Below are 22387 nucleotides of genomic sequence, written 5' to 3' on the forward strand. Positions count from 1 at the left end.
AGAGAAGAAAGGGCGAATTTTGCTGATGTTATAGAGAAAGAAGTGACAGGTCTTGGCTGTCTGCTGGATATGCGCAGAGAAGGAGAGGGAGGAGTCAAAGATGACTCCGAGGTTTCGGGCAGATGAGACGGGAAGAATGAGGGTGTTATCGACTGAAATAGAGAGTGGAGGGAGAGGAGAAGTGGGTTTGGGTGGAAAGACAATGAGTTCAGTCTTGGCCATATTCAGTTTCAGGTGGCGGTTGGACATCCAGGCAGCAATGTCAGATAAGCAGGCCAAAACTTTGGCCTGGGTTTCCGCAGTGATGTCAGGTGTGGAGAGATAAAGCTGGGTGTCGTCAGCATAAAGATGATATTGGAAACCATGAGATGAGATCAGCGAGCCCAGGGAGGAGGTGTAGATTGAGAAAAGAAGGGGTTCAAGGACAGATCCCTGAGGAACTCCAACAGAGAACGGGATGGAGGTAGAGGAAGATCCATGAGAATGTACTCTGAAGGTACGGTGGGAGAGATAAAAGGAGAACCAGGAGAGGACAGAGCCCTGGAATCCAAATGAGGATAGTGTGGCAAGGAGTAGATTATGATTGACAGTGTCAAAAGCGGCGGATAGGTTGAGGAGGATGAGGATGGAGTAGTGACCTTTGGATTTTGCAAGGAACAGGTCATTACAGACTTTAGTGAGTGCCGTTTCTGTCGAGTGTAGAGGGCGAAAACCGGATTGAAGCGGATTGAGGACGGCATGAGAGGAGAGAAAATCAAGGCAGCGGCTGTGAACGACGCGTTCAAGTATCTTGGAGAGGAAGGGTAGGAGGGAGATGCCTCTCACTTCCTCCCCAACTCTCCAGGACCTCGACACCATCTCTTGTCCCGTCCCTACTCTTCAGTGTCCGTTGTTTCTATAGTGCTACCAGATTTGTGCAACACTGTACACAAACTTGCAAGAAACGATCCCTGCTCAAAGGAGTGTTCGGTCTAGTGAAGACAATGAATACATAGCCCCAGCCCTTTCTTATACCTCCGCTCATAGTGCTCAAGCCCTAATGCATTCCCACTCATACTCTCAAATTATTGTTTCCGTTCTGTGCTCCAAAACCTAACCCAGTCTCTGACTTTGTGCCGGCTGCCCTATCACCAAGGTACCATCCATCTCTGAGTCCCTATTATACCTTGATCCTATCTAGTTTCTGAGTCACTGCTCATCACTTTTCCCTCCATCTCATCCCTTCTTCCTCTTGACACCACTGTCTTCCACAGAGCTCACAGATCATTTGTTTGAACCATGCTATGTACTTAATGGTGTCCAATATTTATTTATCTATTTATTTGTTACATTTGTATCCCACATTGTCCCACCTATTTGCAGGCTCATTGTGGCTTACATAGTACCGTAAAGGCATTCGCCAATTCCGGTATGAACAAATACAAGGTTTTAAAAGCTGATGAAATTGAATTACATGAAGGAGAGAGGGCCTAGTGCAAAGTAAGAATGGGTCAATAGCATTGGCAATACTGCCAATCTGCTGTCATCTGGGGCCAGGTCACAGAAAGGGGGAGGGAGGTGAGGTAGGTCAGGGTAGGGCCAGCAGATGTGCATAAACACTGGGCAGAATGGAGAGTTTGGGTGGACAAGGGGGAGACATTTTATTTTCGAGTAGATGCTTCTAACTGCAATGTCTATATGAAGGATATCTGATTTTATGCTCCAGCACAGCAGGGCCAATATGACATTGAGAGAGGTGGTGGATGCTTATTGTGGCACCTCTTGCTAATAAAAAGAAGGTATTGAAGAGTTAAGTCTGTCTAGAGACTTCCCCTCTAGCCTTTAGCCAGTGAGGAAACCAGTAGTTTCCTGAGTCTGTTGTCTGGGAAAAGTGGTGTAAACGGGGACAAAACTAGGGAATAAAAGAGAAATTCAACTACTGTGTTCTTGTGAACAAGTATTCAAGTAAACCATTCCACAGAAACCAGAAATAAATCCAAATTTCATAAGAACGTAAAATGTGAGCAAGATGAAAAGGCCTATCATTTCAATATAATTTCTATACTGGTATCACAACATCCCTTCCACCAGGTCTCTGAAATTCCTATTATTGGGCTGATAGTCAAAACAAATTATGCATTTACCAGCAGCCAGCAAACACATAATAAAAACTTATTTGTGTATTTTAAAAAGTTTCAGCGGAATTCTGTATAGGTCGCCCAAAGTTAGGCGCCAAGATGATCCATGCTAAATGCGAATTCTATAAAGGCTTTTTCACAAGAAACAGCCTTTATAGAATACTAGCTTAGCACGCATTTCATGCCTAACTTTGGGCACAAGTATTTACGCCTGCTAAAGGCTGATGTTAATGCTTGTGCCCAACTAATGGCAGTTAGGCACCCAAATGCAAGTATTCAACAACACTGCGCCTAAATTCTGGCAATGCCCCTGCCCCGCCCATGGCTGTGCCTTCCTTAGAGTTGAATGCTATGAAAATTAGGCACACATGTTATAGAATAAGGCGTAGGCCAGATCTATGTGTAACGACTGCCAATTAAGTGCTCATTAATGCCAATTATTGTTATTACTGATATAGCCAATTACTTTGTGAGTGGATCAAAGATCTGTGTACCAAACTGAGCACCAATATTTGGGGACCTATACAGAACCTCCCCTCCTCCCATATGTATAATCTTGGGCCATTTAAATCACTAAAAGGCGCAGTATTAACCCTACAAAATTGGGCCAGGTTAGGAGAGGAGTAAAGGTGGGCCAAAAAAACATCTGGATACAGGTGTTATTTACTCACTATCCAGATAAGTTATCCATTTAGTTGAGGCTTGAATAGCAGGCATCAGCCAAAAGAATAGTACCAGTGTAGTCTCTAGCCAATACATATATTCATGGGCAGATGATCAAAAGCAAATAATGGCGCTAGAAGTCAATAGTGCCATTCTAGCACCCACGTTTGCTCCCACCCAATGATCAAAGCTGGTGAGCGCATGTAACAATGGCTCCGAATGCAATAAGCATGCAAATGCATGCTAAACAGGGTATTACAAATTCCTCCCCAATGCTAATCGGGCAGTGCACCAAACAAGGGTGCTGCTCCCATGGCAAATCCTTTGCCAGCTCAGAACTGGCATTAGGGTTTGCAGAGCATTGGGGAGGAATGGAGAGCCCTGTCCAGCATGCATCTGCATTCTACCAGGCTTCCCCATCCCAGCACAGGCATAGGACCTGACACCCCCCCCCCCTAATACAGAACCTGACACTTTCCTGGTGGTCTAGTGCCCCCAACCCCCCCCCCCAGAAGCAAACCTGACCCTCCCCTCCAGAAAGAGCTTTCAGCCCTTAGCCCCCCCTTGGTGGGCAAGTGCCCCCTGTGTACCTCAAAATGATGGAGAAGGGCCACCTCTGAAATGGCAGCACCCTGCCCAGTGCATCCTGGGATGTGCTGGGCAGGGCTTTCGTACCAATATAAACTCCCTTATATGGTAGGAAAGCCCCACCCAGCATATTGGTGCTGCCAATTTGGAGGCAGTGCTGGAAGGAGTGCTACTCCCTCCTCCATCATTTTGAGGGGTGGGGGCAGTAGATCACCTGGAGGGCTGGAGGTCCACTGGACCTCCAGCCCTCGAGCCCTCTCTATCCAGAGGGAGGTTGAGTTTGCCTCTGTCATGGAAGTTGGGGGGGGGGGGTTGGAGTTGCTCTGTTGGGTGGGTTGGGGGGGGGTGGAGGTCCCCCGCACCTCCAGCTCCTCGTGTCCAGGGTGGGATGGGAAGGCCTCCATCCCTCTTTGACAGGTCCGGGCTTTTTTTTTTTTGACAACCCAAACCTGTCAAACAACTCCTGCAGGAAGTCTGTGCCATGGGCGCATGCCCAGGCACAATCCTCTCGCAGGATGATCAAAATTAATAGCGTGCATAAATTTGTATGCTATTAGTTTTGATCATGATGACTTTAATTCCCCGCACTGTTTGGAACAGCATGGGGAATTTGATCATCCGGGCATCAGTGCTGCTGCCTGTACAAATAATGACCCTAGATGTAGGGATTGTTAAATGTCGACATCAGCATTTAATTTAAACTGGTGACTGTCTCAGCTGAATATTGGCCCCTATGTCTATATTTTCATTTAGTGCCACATATTCTAACTCTCCAGTCTTATAGGTTTCTGACATGCACAACCTGTCAAGCAGTTACTAAGAGTAAATTAAAATCATTTATATCCGTCAGCTCTTTATTAAAATTCACCTTGGCTACTTCAGCCTTTAATGACAAACCTTCTACTAGGATAATCTAATTTCACAATTTTTCTAGAATTCTTTGAAGATACCTCTGCCTGGAATATGTGCGCTTTCCCCCATGAACTAGTTTAAAAGCTTCTCTATTTCCTTTTTAAATGTTACCACCAACAGCTTGGCTCCATCCTTCCAAAAAGGCTCCCATTTTCTCCAAATGTTGGCCAGGTCCCAACATATCTAAAGCTTTCTTTCCTGAACAATTGTCTTATCAATATGTTCAGACTTGAAACTCAGTCTGTATCTTGGGGCCCTACATATGAAGCAGGAAATGTTTTTGAGAATGTTACCCTGGAGGTTTCTTTTTTTTTTTTTATTTATCACTTTTCACATTTTAATTCAAGTACAATTCTTGAAATCAGCAAAGATGACTATTAGTCATTTATAACATAAAGGAAATACTTAGAGCAATCTAGATTGAACAAAATCATGATCTATTTCTCATCTTTAGTCCACAATATGGAGGCAATACTAAACTATACATCAGGAAAATTATAATAATAACAACTAAGGAAAAGGTGGCTGAGCAGAAGGTCCGAGTATAAAACTTTACGGCGTAGAAGTTATTACAGGTCCTGGTAGCGAAATGGGTGAGCCAGCTAACTTAGAGTCCAAAAAAGAGCTCAATTGTTTAGAATCATAAAATATATATTTAACAGAGTTTAACTTTATAACACATTTGCATGGAAAGTTTAACCAAAACAATGCTCCCAATTGCAATACTTTTGGTCGAAGTTTAAGAAATTCCTGTCTTTTCTTCTGCGTTACCTTTGAGACATCTGGATACATTCTTATATTATAACCTAGGAAATTCTGTTCTCTATGCAAAAAATATTGCTTTAGTATCCAGTCTCTATCAGGTTGTAGAATAAATGTAACTTTGAGTGTTGCTGACGTAAGACCCGCCATATCATCTTCTATCATTTGTGTCAGGTTTACATCCCCAGTTTCTACTGGGGGCATTACTCTCTCTACTTGCTCGGAATCTCTCTTCAGAAAAGACGTTACATAAAATATCTTGGAGATAGGAGGATATGACTGTTCGGGTACTTTCAATACTTCTGTAAGATATTTTTTAAAAGTAATAAGAGGTGATATAGACAGCTGCTTTGGGAAATTTAACAGTCTAAGAGTATTTGAACGTTGGTAGTTTTCAAGCATTTCAACCTTATTTTGTAGGTATAAGTTTTCCTTAATCAGGTTAACTTGCAGCTGTTGGCAACTTTGTATACCTTTGGAATTATTTTCATTATCTTTACTCAAAGTTTCCATTTTTTGATCCAAAGAGGGTAGTTTTCCAGACAAGGATTCAATCTGTTGATTAACAAATGTGAGTTTCAAACCAAAAGAAGCTTCTAGACAAACTAGAGCTTCCCAAATTGACTCTAAAGTTATTTCCTTTGGTTTTTGGGGTAATAAGGACTTACTTGGTAAGCCTGCAGTTGGATTCTTCGGTAGCTGGCTTCCTCCCGTCGCCAGATTTTCTCCAGAGACACTCTCCCCTTGTTCACCCGCTAATGCAATCGTGGGGTCCATCGGCGTCTGTAATCCCGTAGCAGCGCCCGTGCCAGGAGACCCCGTTGACGTCCGAGCGTCCTGAGTCTCCTGAGTTGCTTCCGGGGTTTCCGCCGGCATCGGGGGAGGATTACGCTCTTCGGGGCTCCATGATGTTTCAGCTTCAAGCCGCGAAAATGGGAGACCTCTCTCCATATTCGCCGGCAGCGAAGGCGACGCTCCCAAAACCGTACTCGGCACCATGAAGCGATCCAAAGTTCCAAGAGGGGGCATAGATTGCACCGCCGGGCAGGTGCGTTGTCTGCCTCTTCTTTTGGGCATCAGGAAATCAGGTTTCAAGGAAAAACGAAACGTAAGACAGGAGCTACTTCACTTGCGACTTACTCAGCCGCCATCTTGCCTACCCTGGAGGTTTCTTACCGAAAAGCCTATATTTGGCTTACAGATCCATAAGTGCCATGATAATCAGCTCCTCTCCAGTACTGTCTAAAAACATATCTAGGTGACTTATGAAGTCTGCCACCTTTGCACCAGGCAGGCAAGTTACCAAACATTCTTCACGTCCACTAGATGCTCAGCTAGCCTAGTGGTTAAAGCACCAGTCTTGACATCTAGAGGTGCCCAGTTCAAATCCCACTGCTGCTCCTTGTAATCTTGGGCAAGTCATTTAACCCTCCATTGCATCAGGTACAAAATTAGACTGTGAGCTTTCCAGGGACCGGGAAATACTCAGTGTACTTGAATGTAACTCATCTTGAGCTACTACTGAAAAAGGTGTGATCAAAATCCAAATAATGATTGAACCACCAGCTACAACAACAATCCTATCTTTTCCCTCTTATGCACATGACCCTGGAAAAACTTATTGATGCAAGAGGATATTATATCACTGGCTCACTCCCTATCATATCAGGGTAATGGTATGATTGCACTCATATGTTCATGAAGGTCTCCTCTATGTAACTCCTCTGTCTGACTTAGCTCCTCCAAGTCTGCCACTTTTGTTTGCAGAAAAAAAGAATCATTCACTAAGGGCCAGAAGCTCTTTGTACTGGGTGCACACATACAACCTCTCGCCAAGTGGAAGATAATCATACATGTGTACTCAATGTAAAAGACTGGATGGCTGCCATCTTGCTGTTGGACTGTTGTCTGCATCTTAATGTTGTTGATTTGTTAGTTATTTCAAACGTTTTTTTGGGTCTAGGAGATGCCTAATCTGATTTTTAAAGTCCTTTAAAGGTTTTCAGGATATCCCTAATGAATATGTATTAACACAAAAAATATAGCAAAAACGGGGCCTAAAATAATTAATAAATATCTGACCTGCACTATAAGCTACTTGAAAATGAACAACATTTTAATATTATTATTATTATTATTACATTTGTATCCTGTGCTTTCCCACTCAAAGCAGGTTCAATGTGGCTTACACACTAAAAGGAATACAGAATATTGTTAGAGAGGGTAAAAGTTAAGTATACCAGAATAATAGACGGGATGAGTAGGTAGAAATAGGCAATGGAGAGGGGAGTAAGGTGGGAGATGAAGTCTGGGTCAATGTCATTATCATGGGGGTATGTGTTAGGTGGATGGTTCATAAGATTAATCTGGATCTGGATAATATTAATAATAATACTGATATTTATTAAAATATGTAAAGTGTGCTCAGAACCACGTGCTCCCCAAAAAGGAGGCAACTAACCTACCCATCATCGTACGTTTTTTTTTTAAAGTTTATATAAGTAACTTCAAAGCTCTAATAGGGTGAAAAAAAAAGTCTCCATGCACAATGTGTTGTTGAGGAGATTGCCAGATGATTTCATCAATGTTTTGGAGGAGAAGGAGCAATGACCTCATTTTATTACCCATCGGTTGCAGTGTCACACCGTAGAGTGGATTTGATGATATTTTGAGTGGAGGAGTGGCCTAGTGGTTAGGGTGGTGGACTTTGGTCCTGAGGAACTGAGTTTGATTCCCACTTCAGGCACAGGCAGCTCCTTGTGACTCTGGGCAAGTCACTTAACCCTCCTTTGCCCCATGTAAGCCGCATTGAGCCTGCCATGAGTGGGAAAGCGTGGGGTACAAATGTAACAAAAATAAAATAGATACTATTGGAGATTCTACATGGAATGTTGCTATTCCACTAGCAACATTCCATGTAGAAGCCTGCGCGGCCACATTGGTGATCTGCAAGGGCCGACTTCTACATGGAATGTTGCTAGTGGAATAGCAACATTCCATGTAGAATCTCAAATAGTAGCAACAGTGGAGGAGTGGCCTAGTGGTTAGGGTGGTGGACTTTGGTCTTGAGGAACTGAGTTCGATTCCCACTTCAGGCCCTGGCAGCTCCTTGTGACTCTGGGCAAAGTCACTTAACCCTCCATTGCCCCATGTAAGCCGCATTGAGCCTGCCATAAGTGGGAAAGCGCGGGGTACAAATGTAACCAAAAAAAAGATAAGTTCACTGTATACAAATCTTTTTAGTGAGTGGAATTATATAAAGTGACTTATATAAACTTCAAATAGCCATACGATGATGGGTAGGTTGGTTGCCTTCCTTTTTGGGCAGCACGTGGTTCTGAGCACACTTTACATATTTTAATAAATATAAGTATTATTAATTTTAAAATTTTGTTTATTTTTTTGTGAAAATTTGACACTAAGTCCTACTTTTGTTTGTTGTAATGAATATGCATGAGGTAGGCTTGCATACAATGGAAGTAGTAAACATGGAAATCTACCTCATGCATATTTAGTATAACTATTCACACGACTAATTCATTATGCGTAACAAGTTTTATAAACACTCATACACATTTCTGATACAAAAATAATTTAAAATATCACACGCTTAAAAAGCATAAACTTTATAAATTTTATGCTTTTAAGCATGTGATATTTTAGATGATTTTTGTATCCGAAATGTGTATGAGTGTTTACAAAACTTGTTAGGTAATGAATTAATCATGTGAATAGTTATACTAAAGGTTTTGACTAATTTAAGAATATACAGCCCAGTGGCGTAGCCACAGGTGGGCTTGGGTGGGCCAGGGCCCACCCATTTATGGCTCAGGCCCACCCAAAAGTAGCACATGCTTAGTGATAACTGGTGGGAACCCCAAGTTTCACCAGCTGAAGATTTCCCCCTGATGGTAACAAAAACGCTACTCTCCATGACGCCGGCACCTGCGCATGCTCAGTTTTCAGTGCATTCCTGCTGCCAAGGTGGAAAGAAGCGTTTTCTCACCGGCTGAGATTTTTTTTTTTTGGAGGGAGGGAGAACACTTGGTGCCCACCCAATTCTTGCCTAGGCCCACCCAAAATCTGTTGTCTGGCTACGCCCCTGATACAGCCCTGTTTATGTATTAAGGATGCATATTTATTAGGAGAGATCCTGAAAATCTGACCCACTGGCAGCTTTCAAGGACTAGGGTGAACACACAATCTTTCCCTCTTTTCAAGCTTCCAAAGACATAAACCAAATTAAGGGGTCCTTACAAAGACGCTCTAGCATTTTTTTGTGCACGCTAAATGCTAGAGACACCCATAGAAATATAAGAGCATCTTTAATGTTTAGCATGTGCTTATTTTTAGCATGCACTAAAAACACTAGCGTGCCTGTGTAAAAGGACCCCTAAGGGCTTCCTCTCATTTCTCACACCCGAATTGCTAGCGCAGCTTTGTAACAAAAAAGGGCCTAAGCTATCTTTTTCCTCTCTTTTCAAAATTTCACATAGACACACAAAATTAAACAATCATTTTCAGCATTTGATTGCATGGTGTAAACATATCACTCAAGAAATCATTCAAAAAAACAAACAAACCTGTTACATGAGCTAAAGATGATGGTAACATTACATTGCTAAACCTAATTTGGATACAATCAAAGCAGTTTATTTGTTTTTTAGGTGAAATGAGGTTGCTGCAAGTCTAACATAGTACAATCCTACCAGCATTTGAAAGGTCCAAACTTCCTGGGCCTCAGTTCTGAAAAATTCCTTAGCTACAGAAATAACCAAAAGCCTGGTGATATGCAACCTGCAGCAAGGTAAAAAGGAAAAGATGGGAATATTCTGACTAGCTTGGGAGATTGCCAGCTCTATCCCATGCATGGTTTTTCACTTGCCTCTGATTTTTAGAAAATGAAAGGCTTGAAAATATGTAGTAAAAAATAAAGTTGATGTCTCTGCCTCCCAGAGAAATATCCTGGACTGAGAAAACTTTCTAATGGAGAAGCTGGGGGAAAAAAAGTGGTAAATGTTTCACCGAAGCAAGTAGGAGTTTCCCGCTGTCAGAAGATTTTAAGCCTAATGACCTTTTCCACTCACTTCATCATTAAAATGTGTGAAAAGGTCATTTCAGTTTTGCATTTATAATATTTCTTCCTTCTTAGAGGTTGGATCAGAATCAGAAAAGAACCAAGGAAATGCTACAAAAATAACTGAAGATAAATATATTGAGTCAGCTGTGTGCCATGTGTTGGACGTCGCCATTCTGGAAAGAAAGCCCTGCACATGCTTTTGCAAACACCAGGTTGCATGTTGCTTGTTTCTATTGATCTTAAATGACTTTCTTCTTTCAACTTTCTTTAATTTATTTATTAGGATTCATTTACTGCCTTTTTGAAGGAATTCACTCAAGGCTGTGTTCAGTAAAAATAGATCAAACATGAGCAATCGACAATTTACAGCAGTAAAAATATTCAAAGAACAATATAAAGTATGACGTGGAGGGGCATTTTCGATATGACGTCTAAGTCCGACTAACGTCCAACATCTGAATAGTAAAGAAGGTCATTTTCAAAAAAGAAAAACATCGATCTTTTGCTTTCGAAAATAAGTTTTGTGATTTGTACATTTTGTTTTTTGGTCCATTAAAAAAAAAAAAACGTCCAAGTGCAAAACACACAAAATCAAGCCATTGGAATGTAGGAGGAGCCAGCATTTTTAGTACACTGGTCCCCCTGACATCCCAGGAAAGCAATAGGGCACCCTAAAGGGCTCTGCAGTGGACTTCATAAAATGCTTCTAGGTACACGTCTCACCATTGCTCCCTTGCTTTGTCTGCTGAGCCCCCCCAAAACCCACTACCCTAACTGTACACCACTACCATAGTTCTTACGGGTGAAGGGGGCACCTATATTTGGGTACAGTGGGTTTCTGGTGAGTTTTGGAGGGCTCATGGTTTCCTCCACAGCTGTAACAGGTAGGGGGAGGTAGAAGCCTGGGTCCACCTGTCTGCAGAGTTCACTTCACCCGCCACTAGACTACTCCAGGGACCTGCATGCTGTTTTAATGGACCTGAGTATAACATCTGAGGCTGGCACAGAGTGTGGCAAGTAATGTTTACCACATTTTTGGGGGGTGGGAGGAGGTTAGTGACCACTGGAGGAATAAGGGGAGGTCATCCAGTAGGTATTTAGGGCACCTTGTTGTGCCTTATTCGTTATTAAAACAGGTCTAGCTCAAAACGTCTTAGTTTTAGTCCTGGACGGTTTGGGTTTTTTTTCCATTATGGCTGAAAAACGTCTAAGTCTCAGGATCACCCGTCCCACCCTGCTACACCCCCTTGAGATTTGGATGCACTTCTGACGGACTTCAAAGAAAAGCGTCTAAAAATAGGTTTTGAAAATACTGATTTGGACGTTTTTGTGAGAAAAACATCCAAATTCTGCTTTTTTGCCGCTTTTTAGACGTTTTTTCTCTTTTGAAAATGAGCCCAGAAGTATATTACTTACAATGTCAACACACTATGTAAGAGAACATTTTAATTGATAGTAAAGGGTATAAGCAAAGATGGAACATATAGATAGGTAAGAGCAGTGGTGTGCTGGTAAAATTTTTAACAACGGGCTCTCTCCACGGTCCACTTCTGCACCCTTTCACCGTCCACATCTGCGCCCATCTCCATTCCGACTTCCTGTTTCCACATAGGCAGGTCGCTCGTTCCAGAGAGCAGGCTTCCGGGCCACACAAAGCTAGGGTGTGCTAACTCTGCCGGCAGCCCAGAAGATGGAAAGGCTGCAGCAAGAGAAGAGCAGAGAGGAGGAGGAGGAGTGACACCGGAGCTTGTAGGAAGGAGTTGGAAGGAGAGAGAGATATGCCACCATGCAAGCCATTTGGGGGGCCATGCCCCCCTCACCCCCCCCCCCCCCCCAAATACTGCCATGGCTGGGACCCTGCAGCTTGGGGGGAGGAGAGGCAAGCTGGCTCGCTATGCCAGAACAACCGGCTCGCAAAATTCTAAAAAATTTAATGACCGGCTCTTGCGAGCCGGTGCAAGCCAGCTCCAGCACACCACTAGGTAAGAGAGTAAGAAGAGTTAGAAAGTAAGGAGACTAATTTAAAGAAAGTTGCACATGAGGTCATAGAGATGGTTAAATATTATCTCAGTTCCAAGATTTCTATTATTTGTTTTGCTTTTACATTAAGAGGTAATTTTATATGAACTGGTCTAGTTGTAGGTGGCAAGAAAGAATGTAAATGGTGATACTGTAGTCATTTACAAGGAAAAGTGAGTACTTAATGCACCTAAATGATCTCTTATAGTGGAAAAGTATGTACCGCATTTTGATGACACATACATTGCCAGTGAGCATGGACCCGGGCGAAGTATTGGCAGTGCAGGGAGACTGCACATGTACACACAAATTATAAAATACTATCATTTATGCACATTCATGCATACAACTAGCTGTGAATATTTGCACCAGCTCCAGGGCTGGTGTGTCCGTGCCTAGGGACTTAATGAAGGAGCTTGTTCAATATTGGGGGTGCTCAGCACCCACTGGTACTCACAGAGCTTATGCCTAGATAAGGAGTTTTCAAACCAGTCCTCAGGACACACCTAGCCAGTCAGGTTTTCAGGATATCCACAACTAATATGCATGAGATAAATGTTCATGCAATGGAGGTAGGGCATGCAAATCCTTCTCATCAGTGGCGTAGCAAGGGTGGGGCGGTGGGGGCGGTCTGTCCCGGGTGCACGCTGCTGGAGGGTGCAGAGAGCAGCTGCGCGCCTGTCGGCTCCACTGGTTCCCTGCTCCCTCTGCCCCGGAACAGGTTACTTCCTCCAGCAGCCAAGAATGCACCCGGGGGGGGGGGGGGGGGAGCTTGATGCACCGGGGAGGGGGGTGTCATTGTGCTGGGGGGGGTGTCGTGCTGCACCCTGGGGGGACGGGCGCCACTGGACCTGGGGGGGGTGCGCAGCGGTGATCCGCCCCTGGTGGCAGCCGACCTAGGATCGCCACTGCTTCTCATGCATATTCATTGTGGATATCCTGAAAACCTGACTGGCTAGGTGTGTATGGAGGATTGGGTTGAGAACCCCTGGTCTAGATGTATGCACATTCTCTGCCACATGCACTAGTATTCTGCAAAGAAAAGTAGATGCCTACTTTTCTTTAAAGAACTGGCTTAAAATAGTCACTAGAACCAGCACCTATAGTCATCATCCTGTTATAGAATTATCCTCCATGTGTGGATTAAGAGGTCTGTTGTTAAGAGGGTTATGAAAACATGGGACATGTTTTGTGTTCTTTCCCTTTAGAAAAGACCCAAGTGAAATATCATTTATCACATTTATGTCATTTCTGTAATTTTTTGTTCACCAAACTGAGGGGTCCTTTTACTAAGGTGTGCTGAAAAATGGCCTGCGGTAGTGTAGGCACGTGTTTTAGGCGCGTGCAGATCCATTTTTCAGCGCACCTGCAAAAAAAAATGCCTTTTTAAAAGATTTCTGCTGAAAATGGATGTGTGGCAAAATTAAAATTGACACGCATCCATTTTGGGTCTGAGACCTTACCGCCAGCCATTGACCCAGCGGTAAAGACTCACGCGGTAACCGGGCGGTAATGACCTACGCATGTCAAATGCCACTTGATGCATGTCCGATACGTGCATCCGAAAATAAAAAATTATTTTTCAGACGCGTGCCAAAAATGAAATTACCACAAGAGCCACGTGGTAGCTGGGTGGTAACTCCCGTTTTGGCATGCGTAGACGCTTACATTGCTTAGTAAAAGGGCCCCTGAGTAAAAAGTATGTGCACTGTGGAAACCATGCATGTGGTAAAATGAAACAAAGAACATACTAGGAAAGCAGAATGCTATGATCGATATAAATAAACAATGAAGCGACAATGACACAAAATAAACCTTTTTTTTCTTGGCACATGTCTGTTAAGTGTCCTTGTCTGAGGTCCTATTTCAACTGTATGTGGTGCATTAGGTTTCAGGGTAGAAATGGCAGCACAGTGTCCTTCCGATAGATTTAGATCTGTAACTGTGGGGCTGTGGCTAAGCAGCAGTCGGAGCTTTGAAAAGTTTCTGCCACTGAAAAAACTTGAGCTTTAATTAACTGGTCTGCTCAAGCATCAAAGTGATATATTTAAAGAGCATGTTTCCATGCAAACTGAATGAAAACATCACCCAGGCTGAATTGTTGCTTAATCAAATGGAAATGCTTATTTCATCATTATGCATAAAAGAGAGAGAGAGAGAGAGGGACTGCAGTGCTCTGATATAAAACTTTACACGGTTATCCAGGAAGAACTGTTTTCTTCAGAGATTGCCATGTCCACATTTGGAATTTCAGAAGCCCTTGTTAATTCCAGAAAGTTCAGTGCCCAAAGTTCTAACTAGCGCTTAAATTTGTATTTGCAAGTTATAGAATAGGACAGTGGCGTATTTAGGGTAGGTGTGTCATGGCATACACATCCCCTGTCAGACCCAGGCCCCACCCCCTTAAAATCCTCTTGGCGTCTTCACCCGGTCAGTGGCAGTGACACTCATAGGCTGCCTGTGGCCTGCTCCGGGACTTTCTCCCGTGAGACGGTTCAGAAAAGAAGTCCCAGAGCAGGCTGCAGGCAGCCTATGAGTGTCACTGCCGCTGCCTGGGTGAAGACGCCGAGAGAATTTTAAGGTGGGGGTGGGGGCAGTGAGCGATGAGCAGCAGGGGCGGCAGGGGGGAGGGGCCACTGCACAGTGGAGAGACACACCCCCTGTAAACGTTCCTGGCTACGCTACTGGAATAGGATTAGTTGTGTCAGTTAGTTACAAGGTATAAAGATTGTGAGCCCACCAGGGAAACAGAAAGTACCTACATATAATAAAGGTAAACTGCTTTGGTTGCACCACAGAAAGGTGATATATCGAATGCATGACCCCTTTTCCAATAATGAGCTGATAATTACTACTACTACTACTACTATTTAGCATTTCTATAGCGCTGCAAGGCGTATGCAGCACTGCACAAACATAGAAGAAGACAGTCCCTGCTCAAAGAGCTTACAATCTAATAGACATTTTGGCAGCGCCGGCGCTCACAAGCTGGAGAGTCTCTTCCGGGTGCGGGACCCGGGAGCATAGAGAACGCCCCTTCTGGGCCCGGATTGGCTGGTCGCGGCTGGACTCCGCCTTCTCGCTGTGACCAGCCTATCCAGAGCCCTGGGGCTGGTTGTTGGCTCCACCTCCCGGACAGCTGATGGTGGTCTTCCTGATGGAGGGGGCTATTTAAGTGCAGACGCTGGCAGAACACTTTGCTTCGGCTTCTGCTTGTGTGGATACCTGAGTTCTGTGTGTTTGGGATTGTTTTCCTGCTTTGAACCTGTTTGGACCTGGACTTTGCTTTTGCCTGCCGCCTGCCCTGAACCTTTGTTTGGACCTGGACTTTGCTTTTGCCTGCCGCCTGCCCTGAAACTTTGTTTGGACCTGGACTTTGCTTTTGCCTGCCGCCTGCCTTGAACCTTTGTTTGGACCTGGACCTTGTCTTTGGCCATCTGTCTGCTGGCCATCCTGTGTACCGTCCTGCCTTCCTTTGGAAGTTCCTGTCCTGACTCTCCAGGTAAGATCAGAACTGTCTGGCTGCCAGACGTTGTTTGGCACAGGGGCTCACATATCGTGGTATAGGCCTGACAGCGAAGTCTGGAGTTGGCAGTAGTGGAGAAGGGAACAGATAAGAAGGATTTATCCATGGAGCGGAGTGCACGGGAAGGGGTGTAGGGAAGGACGAGTGTGGAGAGATACTGGGGAGCAGCAGAGTGAGTACATTTATAGGTTAGTAGAAGAAGTTTGAACAGGATGCGAAAACAGATAGGGAGCCAGTGAAGTGACTTGAGGAGAGGGGTAGTATGAGTAAAGCGACCCTGGCGGAAGACGAGATGGGCAGCAGAATTTTGAACCGATTGGAGAGGAGAGAGGTGACTAAGTGGGAGGCCAGCAAGAAGCAGATTGCAGTAGTCTAAACGAGAGGTGACAAAGGTGTGGATGAGGGTTTTGGTAGAGTGCTCGGAAAGAAAGGGGCGGATTTTACGGATGTTGTAAAGAAAGAAACGACAGGTCTTGGCGGTCTGCTGGATATAAGCAGAGAAGGAGAGAGAAGAGTCAAAGATAACCCCAAGGTTTTGAGCTGAGGAGACAGGGAGAATGAGAGAGCCATCAACAGAAATAGAAAATGGGGGGGGGGGGGGGTAATTGGTGTTAAAGAGCAATAATAAGCTATAATCAGGCTTAACTGGCACCATTTACCATTTACACCCGTAACTGCCCTTATTTATTATTTTATAAGTTGTGTGCTCAAATTTTATTTATTTTTATTTTATTTACGTCAATTTATATACCGTATCTTATTGCTACTGCAAGACAGAACGGTATACAATTTATAGAATAAAAGGAACAATACAATAGGTACAGGTTGGACAAACATTGGAACTCCAATCATTACAGGAAAGCACAGCAAAACCACAAACTAGCTACATAAGATGAAAACAGTATAACATTCCAGAGCTTCAAGGAGGGCAAGGATTTGGGATGAGTATGGGAGGTTCAGGACATCTCAGGCAGCTATGCGCTTAACTGCCTACAGGCAGGCCTGAGCATTTACGGCAGCCATTGATCTGGCGTAAGTTAAGTCTGCATTTACGCTCCTGCGCTATTATTGTTTAACAGAGTTTGCGCACATGACTATTGGTATAAAATGTGTGCTTAACTCACATCATCCCAGCACCTAAATTTCAGTCATTTTTTGAGAATTTACCCCTTAGAGTTCAGTCCTGATCTATAGTCAAGCTGCAGCTGGTTGACTTATCTATTTACTCTGAAAAGGCATCAGCTAAACCTGTTTACTGGTTATGTTATGCTATGTTTTATTGTGTTTATATATCACCTTCCTTAAACTAAAGTTCAGTACAAGGTGGTTCCAGAATCCTGATTAATGTTTAAGCCACAGAGATGGGATAGTGTGGTTAATGTGAAATAAATACCGACTTTCCTTTATTCTGTAACACGTAGAAAATCTATATATTGTACCTGAATTCAGATATGCAGGCATTAATGATTATTAATCTGACACTTCCAGATAGCAACCCATTTTGATATTTGTGGCAGTAGAATTGATTATGAATGCATACCATATCATCTTCTAGGAAAAAGACCCCAGCCTTTTGTACTGATGTCTTTGTATGCTGCAATAGCTTAAGGAAGTATCTCCCCTTATTGTTGACTCTGGCTAAGCAAGACAAAAAGATTCATGTTGGGGGTCCTTTTGCTGAGAAATTGATTCACCGGTTGCAGCTATAACATGGCTTGGTCTGTAGGAAAAAATATCTCCTTTCGTAGCTGGAGGCAGAGAATATATTCTATGGTTGCAGATGGCGCCTCATTTGAGGATAAGACAGATACAGATCTCCAGGGAGTAATAGAGTGTATTATTTTCCTGTTTTCACTTATACTTTAGTCTTCTTGAGTATGGTTCATATAACAGCAGAGCAGTGATTCTAATTTTACACTGAGATGTTGAAGTCAGCTGATTCCTCCAGGGATAGCTGAATGTATCTCTTTAATATCTTCTTTGTACTTACGAATCTGATGTTGGGTTATTAAATGTTCCATGGTCTGCTCTTGATAACCACATTCACACTCTGATGAGCATTTTATTGAGCCGGTTGAATGGAGGTGATTTTTTTTCCAAAAGAGGTTTCTTCTCCCCACCTGAATATGTATTTGTCTTGAGGAGTCTATGATTACTTTTTCATTATTATATTAATATCTCATCACTTTTAACAAAAGATAAGGCTTTCGTTAACAATAGCTCTTTAATAATGTTGCATGAGTGAAGTGCTCTATGAACAAGTGCTTATAAAAGAATTATCTTTGTAGGTGAGAATGTAGAGGGATTAGAAGGAAGGTTTAACGTTTTGCAAATGACACTAAGATCTGATGGAGTACACAGAATAAGAAGTGATCTAAGAAAGCTGGAAGAGTGAAATCATCATGAATTTGGAGTGCTGAAGTCTAAAGCAGCAGTAGATGATGAGGGTGAGAAGCTAATGTGCACCTACCAAGAGAGAGACCTCTGGTGGGATCATGTCTGATAATCTCAAGGTAGCAAAACAATGTGATAAGGTGGTGGCCAGAGGGATGCTGGGGTAGGTAAGAGGAAGCATAGCCAGCAAGAAAAAAAAAAGATGAAAATGCCTCTATACAGATCATTTATAAGACCTCAACCAGAACCTTGCATCCAGTTCTGGAGACTATCCCATCCGAAGGATACAGATAGGCTGGAGATGGTCTAAAGAAAGGCGACCAAAGTGGTATACCACATAAAGAGGGCTTCCAATTTTTGGTTGATACCAGAAAGCCCCAATATACTATCCCTCCACCCCTAATGAAAAATTTGGGTTCCCCAATTATAGCCAAAAAAATTCCTAAAATCATCCTCATCACTGCCAGATGATGTCATCAGACTGGGACATCAAAAGCTGTCAGCAACCAAGCCGCTTTGTAAAAGGGACCCTTATTTTGCTATTCTTATAGTGGGATACAAGAGTAAAGGGTTGCATAGAACACATTTGAAACAATAGCCCTGAACTCTCTAGTCATGCACTGTTTTTATACTTACATGCAAATACTTCAGAATTCTATTTCTAACTTAACTATTATATAACTTTTGTAACAAAATAATTTATTTACCCTCATGTATGTTCCATCCCCTGCCACCCCTCATTTTTAACCCTCACAATTACACCCCATGCACCCTCACTCTCTAAGTACACCATACAATCCCTCAATGCTTTTCTTGATTTTCATATTCTCCTCATTAATTAACTATGTCTTCTCAGCCATTTAATCCAGAAACTCTCTCTCTCTCTCTCTCTCTCTCTCTCTCTCTCTCTCTCTGATAACTGGGGGTTACACTGCATAAAGTACTGCTACTTTATGGTTATAGAGCTACCAGTCATGATTCTACCTGTATGTATATAATTCAAACATAGCCAAATTTCACAGAACCTGTTGCCGATATTTGTACGGCAGTGCCTTCTTCTTTGCCAATATTTCAGAATTGTTCTTTTTTCAACCTATAAAGCTGTGATGTACATAAACCTTAGTTCCTCATGAAAGACTCCTGAGAAAATTGAAAAGTCATGCGAAAGAAGGCAATGTCCTTCTATGAATTAGGAATTGGTTATTGGACAGAAAACAGAGGGCAGGGTTAAAGGGCCATGTTTCTCAATGGAGGAAGGTGGATAGTGGCGTGCCATAGGGATCTGTACTGGGACCAGTGCTATTTAACATATTTATAAATGATCTGGAAAATGGACCGATGAGTGAGGTCATTACATTTGCAGATGTCAAAAACTATTCAGAGTTGTCAAAACACATGCAGATTGTGAAAAATTGCAGGAAGACCTTAGGAAACTGGAAGACTGGGCATCCAAATGGCAGATGAAATTTAATGTGGACAAATGCAAAGTGATGCATTCAAATGGCAGATGAGATTTAGTGTACACAAATGCAAAGTGATGCACATTGGGAAGAATAATCAAAATCATAGATATCTGATGCTAGGGTAGGAATCAACACTCAAAGAAAAGATCTAGGTGTCATTGTAGATAATACACTGAAATCTGCCCAGTGTGTGGCCAAAAAAAGCAAACAGGATGCTAGGAATTATTAGGAAAGGATGCAAAATAAGACCAAGAATATTATAATGCCTCTGTATCACTCCATGGTGCAACCTCACCAACATGGTAAGCACGGTAAGCGCCGCAGGGGGGCGCCGCGCCGTAGTTGTATTAAAAAAAAACTTACTCCTCCGCTCCATCCCCGATTCCCTGGCGCTTTAAATTTACCTCACTCCACCTCCGACATCTGCGCAGTGTCAATGAAAGCGCTGCCTGTCTGACGTCTCTCCACCAGCCTTCCCTTCGCTCATTCATTCCCTCTGTGTCCCGCCCTCAAGGAAATGACGTCAGAAGGCGGGACACAGAGGGAACGAATAAGCGAAGGGAAGGCTGGTGGAGAAACGTCAGACAGGCAGCGCTTTCACTGACGCTGTGCAGACGTCGGAGGCGGAGAGAGGTAAATTTAAAGCACCGAGGAAGGTCCGGGGGGGGGGGGGCGCCGCACGCACACCAGCCAACTGATAATCTGCACGGGGGCGCCAGAGACCCTAGGCACGGCCCTGACCTCACCTTGAGTAGTGTGTTCAATTCTGGTCATCGAATCTCAAAAAAGATATAGTGGAATTAGAAAAGATTCAAAGAAGTGCAACCAAATTGATAAAGGGGATGGAACTCCTCACATATGAGGAAAGGCTAAAGAGGTTAGGACTCTTCAACTTGGAAAAAAGACAACGGAGGGTGTATATGACTGAGGTCTATAAAATCTGAGTGGTGTAGAACGGATAAAAAATTAATCAATTTTTTCAAGTACAAAGACCAGGGGACCTTCAATAAAATACTTTTAAAACAAATAGGAGGAAATATTTTTTCACGCAAGAATAGTTACATATTAACATAGTAACATAGTAAATGACGGCAGATAAAGACCTGAACGGTCCATCCAGTCTGCCCAACAAGATAAACTCATTTTACATGGTATGTGATACTTATATGTATACCCAAGTTTGATTTGTCCTTGCCTTTCTCAGGGCACAGACCGTAGACGTCTGCCCAGCACTGTTCTTGTACTAAAAGTTCTGAAGCTAACATCGAAGCCCCGTTATGACCAGAGCTTAGACTGTAGAAGTCTGCCTAGCACTGGTTTTGCTTCCCAATTACTGGCATTGCCACCCAATCTCCGCTAAGAATCCGTAGATCCATTCCTTCTAAACAGAATTACTTTGTGTTTATCCCATGCATGTTTGAATTCCATTAACGTTTTCATCTCCACCACCTCCTGCGGGAGGGCATTCCACGTATCTACCACCCTTTCAGTGAAAAAATACTTTCTGCCCCCCCTTCAACCTCAATTCATGTCCTCTAGTTCTACCACCTTCCTGTGTCCGGAAAAGGTTTGTTTGCGGATTTATACCTTTCAAATATTTGAACGTCTGCATCATGTCATCCCTGTTTCTCCTTTCCTTCAAGGTATACACGTTCAGGTCAGCAAGTCTCTCCTCATACGGTTTGCAACACAAATCCCATACCATTTTTGTAGCTTTTCTTTGCACCACTTACAGTCTTTTTACATCTTTAGCAAGATACGGCCTCCAAAACTGAACACAATACTCCAAGTGGGGCCTCACCAACGACTTGTAGAGGGGCATCAACACCTCCTTTCTTCTGCTGGTTATACCCCTCTCTATACAGCCTAGCATCCTTCTGGCCACAGCCGTCGCCTTGTCACAATGTTTCTTCACTTTCATATCCTCTGACACCAACACCCCAAGGTCTGTCTCCTGAGTCGAACTTACTAATCTCTCCCCTTCTATTCGGTATCTCTCTTTCGGGTTTCTGCACCCCAAGTGCATCACTCTGCACTTCTTGGCATTAAATTTTAACTTAGTTATATAGAAACCTACAAATTCATCATACTTATAATGCAAAAATATTGCTTTGTATATTAAAATGTGATACGATAGTGCTCAGTGATCAGTGCCTGCCTTTAAGCTATGTGGCAGCTTGTACCAGCGCACTAGTACCTGTACATCATTGCACTACAGGTCCCTATCTCCCTTCCTGTCTGTGCATAGTGAGTCCTATTACGGTTATATTATCTGATATATTAGTTCTGACAAATAGACATATCTTGTCTGGACCCGTGGTAATCCGTTCAGAGTGTCGGGTGTGCTCTGGATACCTGCCCTTTCTTAAATCTCTTTTTTCCTTTTGCTCATACAGTGCTTCCTTACCCCTGAGTGATTGTTCTCAACATGCCTGCATGTGTCGCATAAAGCGTCATCAGGAGAACAGATATTCCAACCTATAACAAATAAAATTGAATTGAGTCCTCTCATATCAAAATCATGTAATTACTTCCTGTAAATTTCACATTTCAGATATTGTAACGAGAAGTCTTAACTTACATTTGTCGGAGACTGTCTGGTGCAGATCAGTAGAACCTCTGCCCCTGTCTGGCAAGAAAACGCCGGTGCATGCGCACTCCCTTTTATTTTCCCGCCTCTCCCTAGGGATACTACACTTGTGCTACCAAATAGCTTTGTTCAGGCCCCTCGGGTGTGTGGTCTGACATTTAAAGATATATTGTGCCTCTTTTTTTAAAAGACTGGAAACAATGTTGCCCCCTTGATGATGGTGAAGTTGAAACAAAACTATAAACCGGAGATCTGCTTCTTGATGACCTGCTT

Source organism: Microcaecilia unicolor, chromosome 5 (assembly GCF_901765095.1).
Source record: "Microcaecilia unicolor chromosome 5, aMicUni1.1, whole genome shotgun sequence".
Classification (NCBI taxonomy): Eukaryota; Metazoa; Chordata; class Amphibia; order Gymnophiona; family Siphonopidae; genus Microcaecilia; species Microcaecilia unicolor.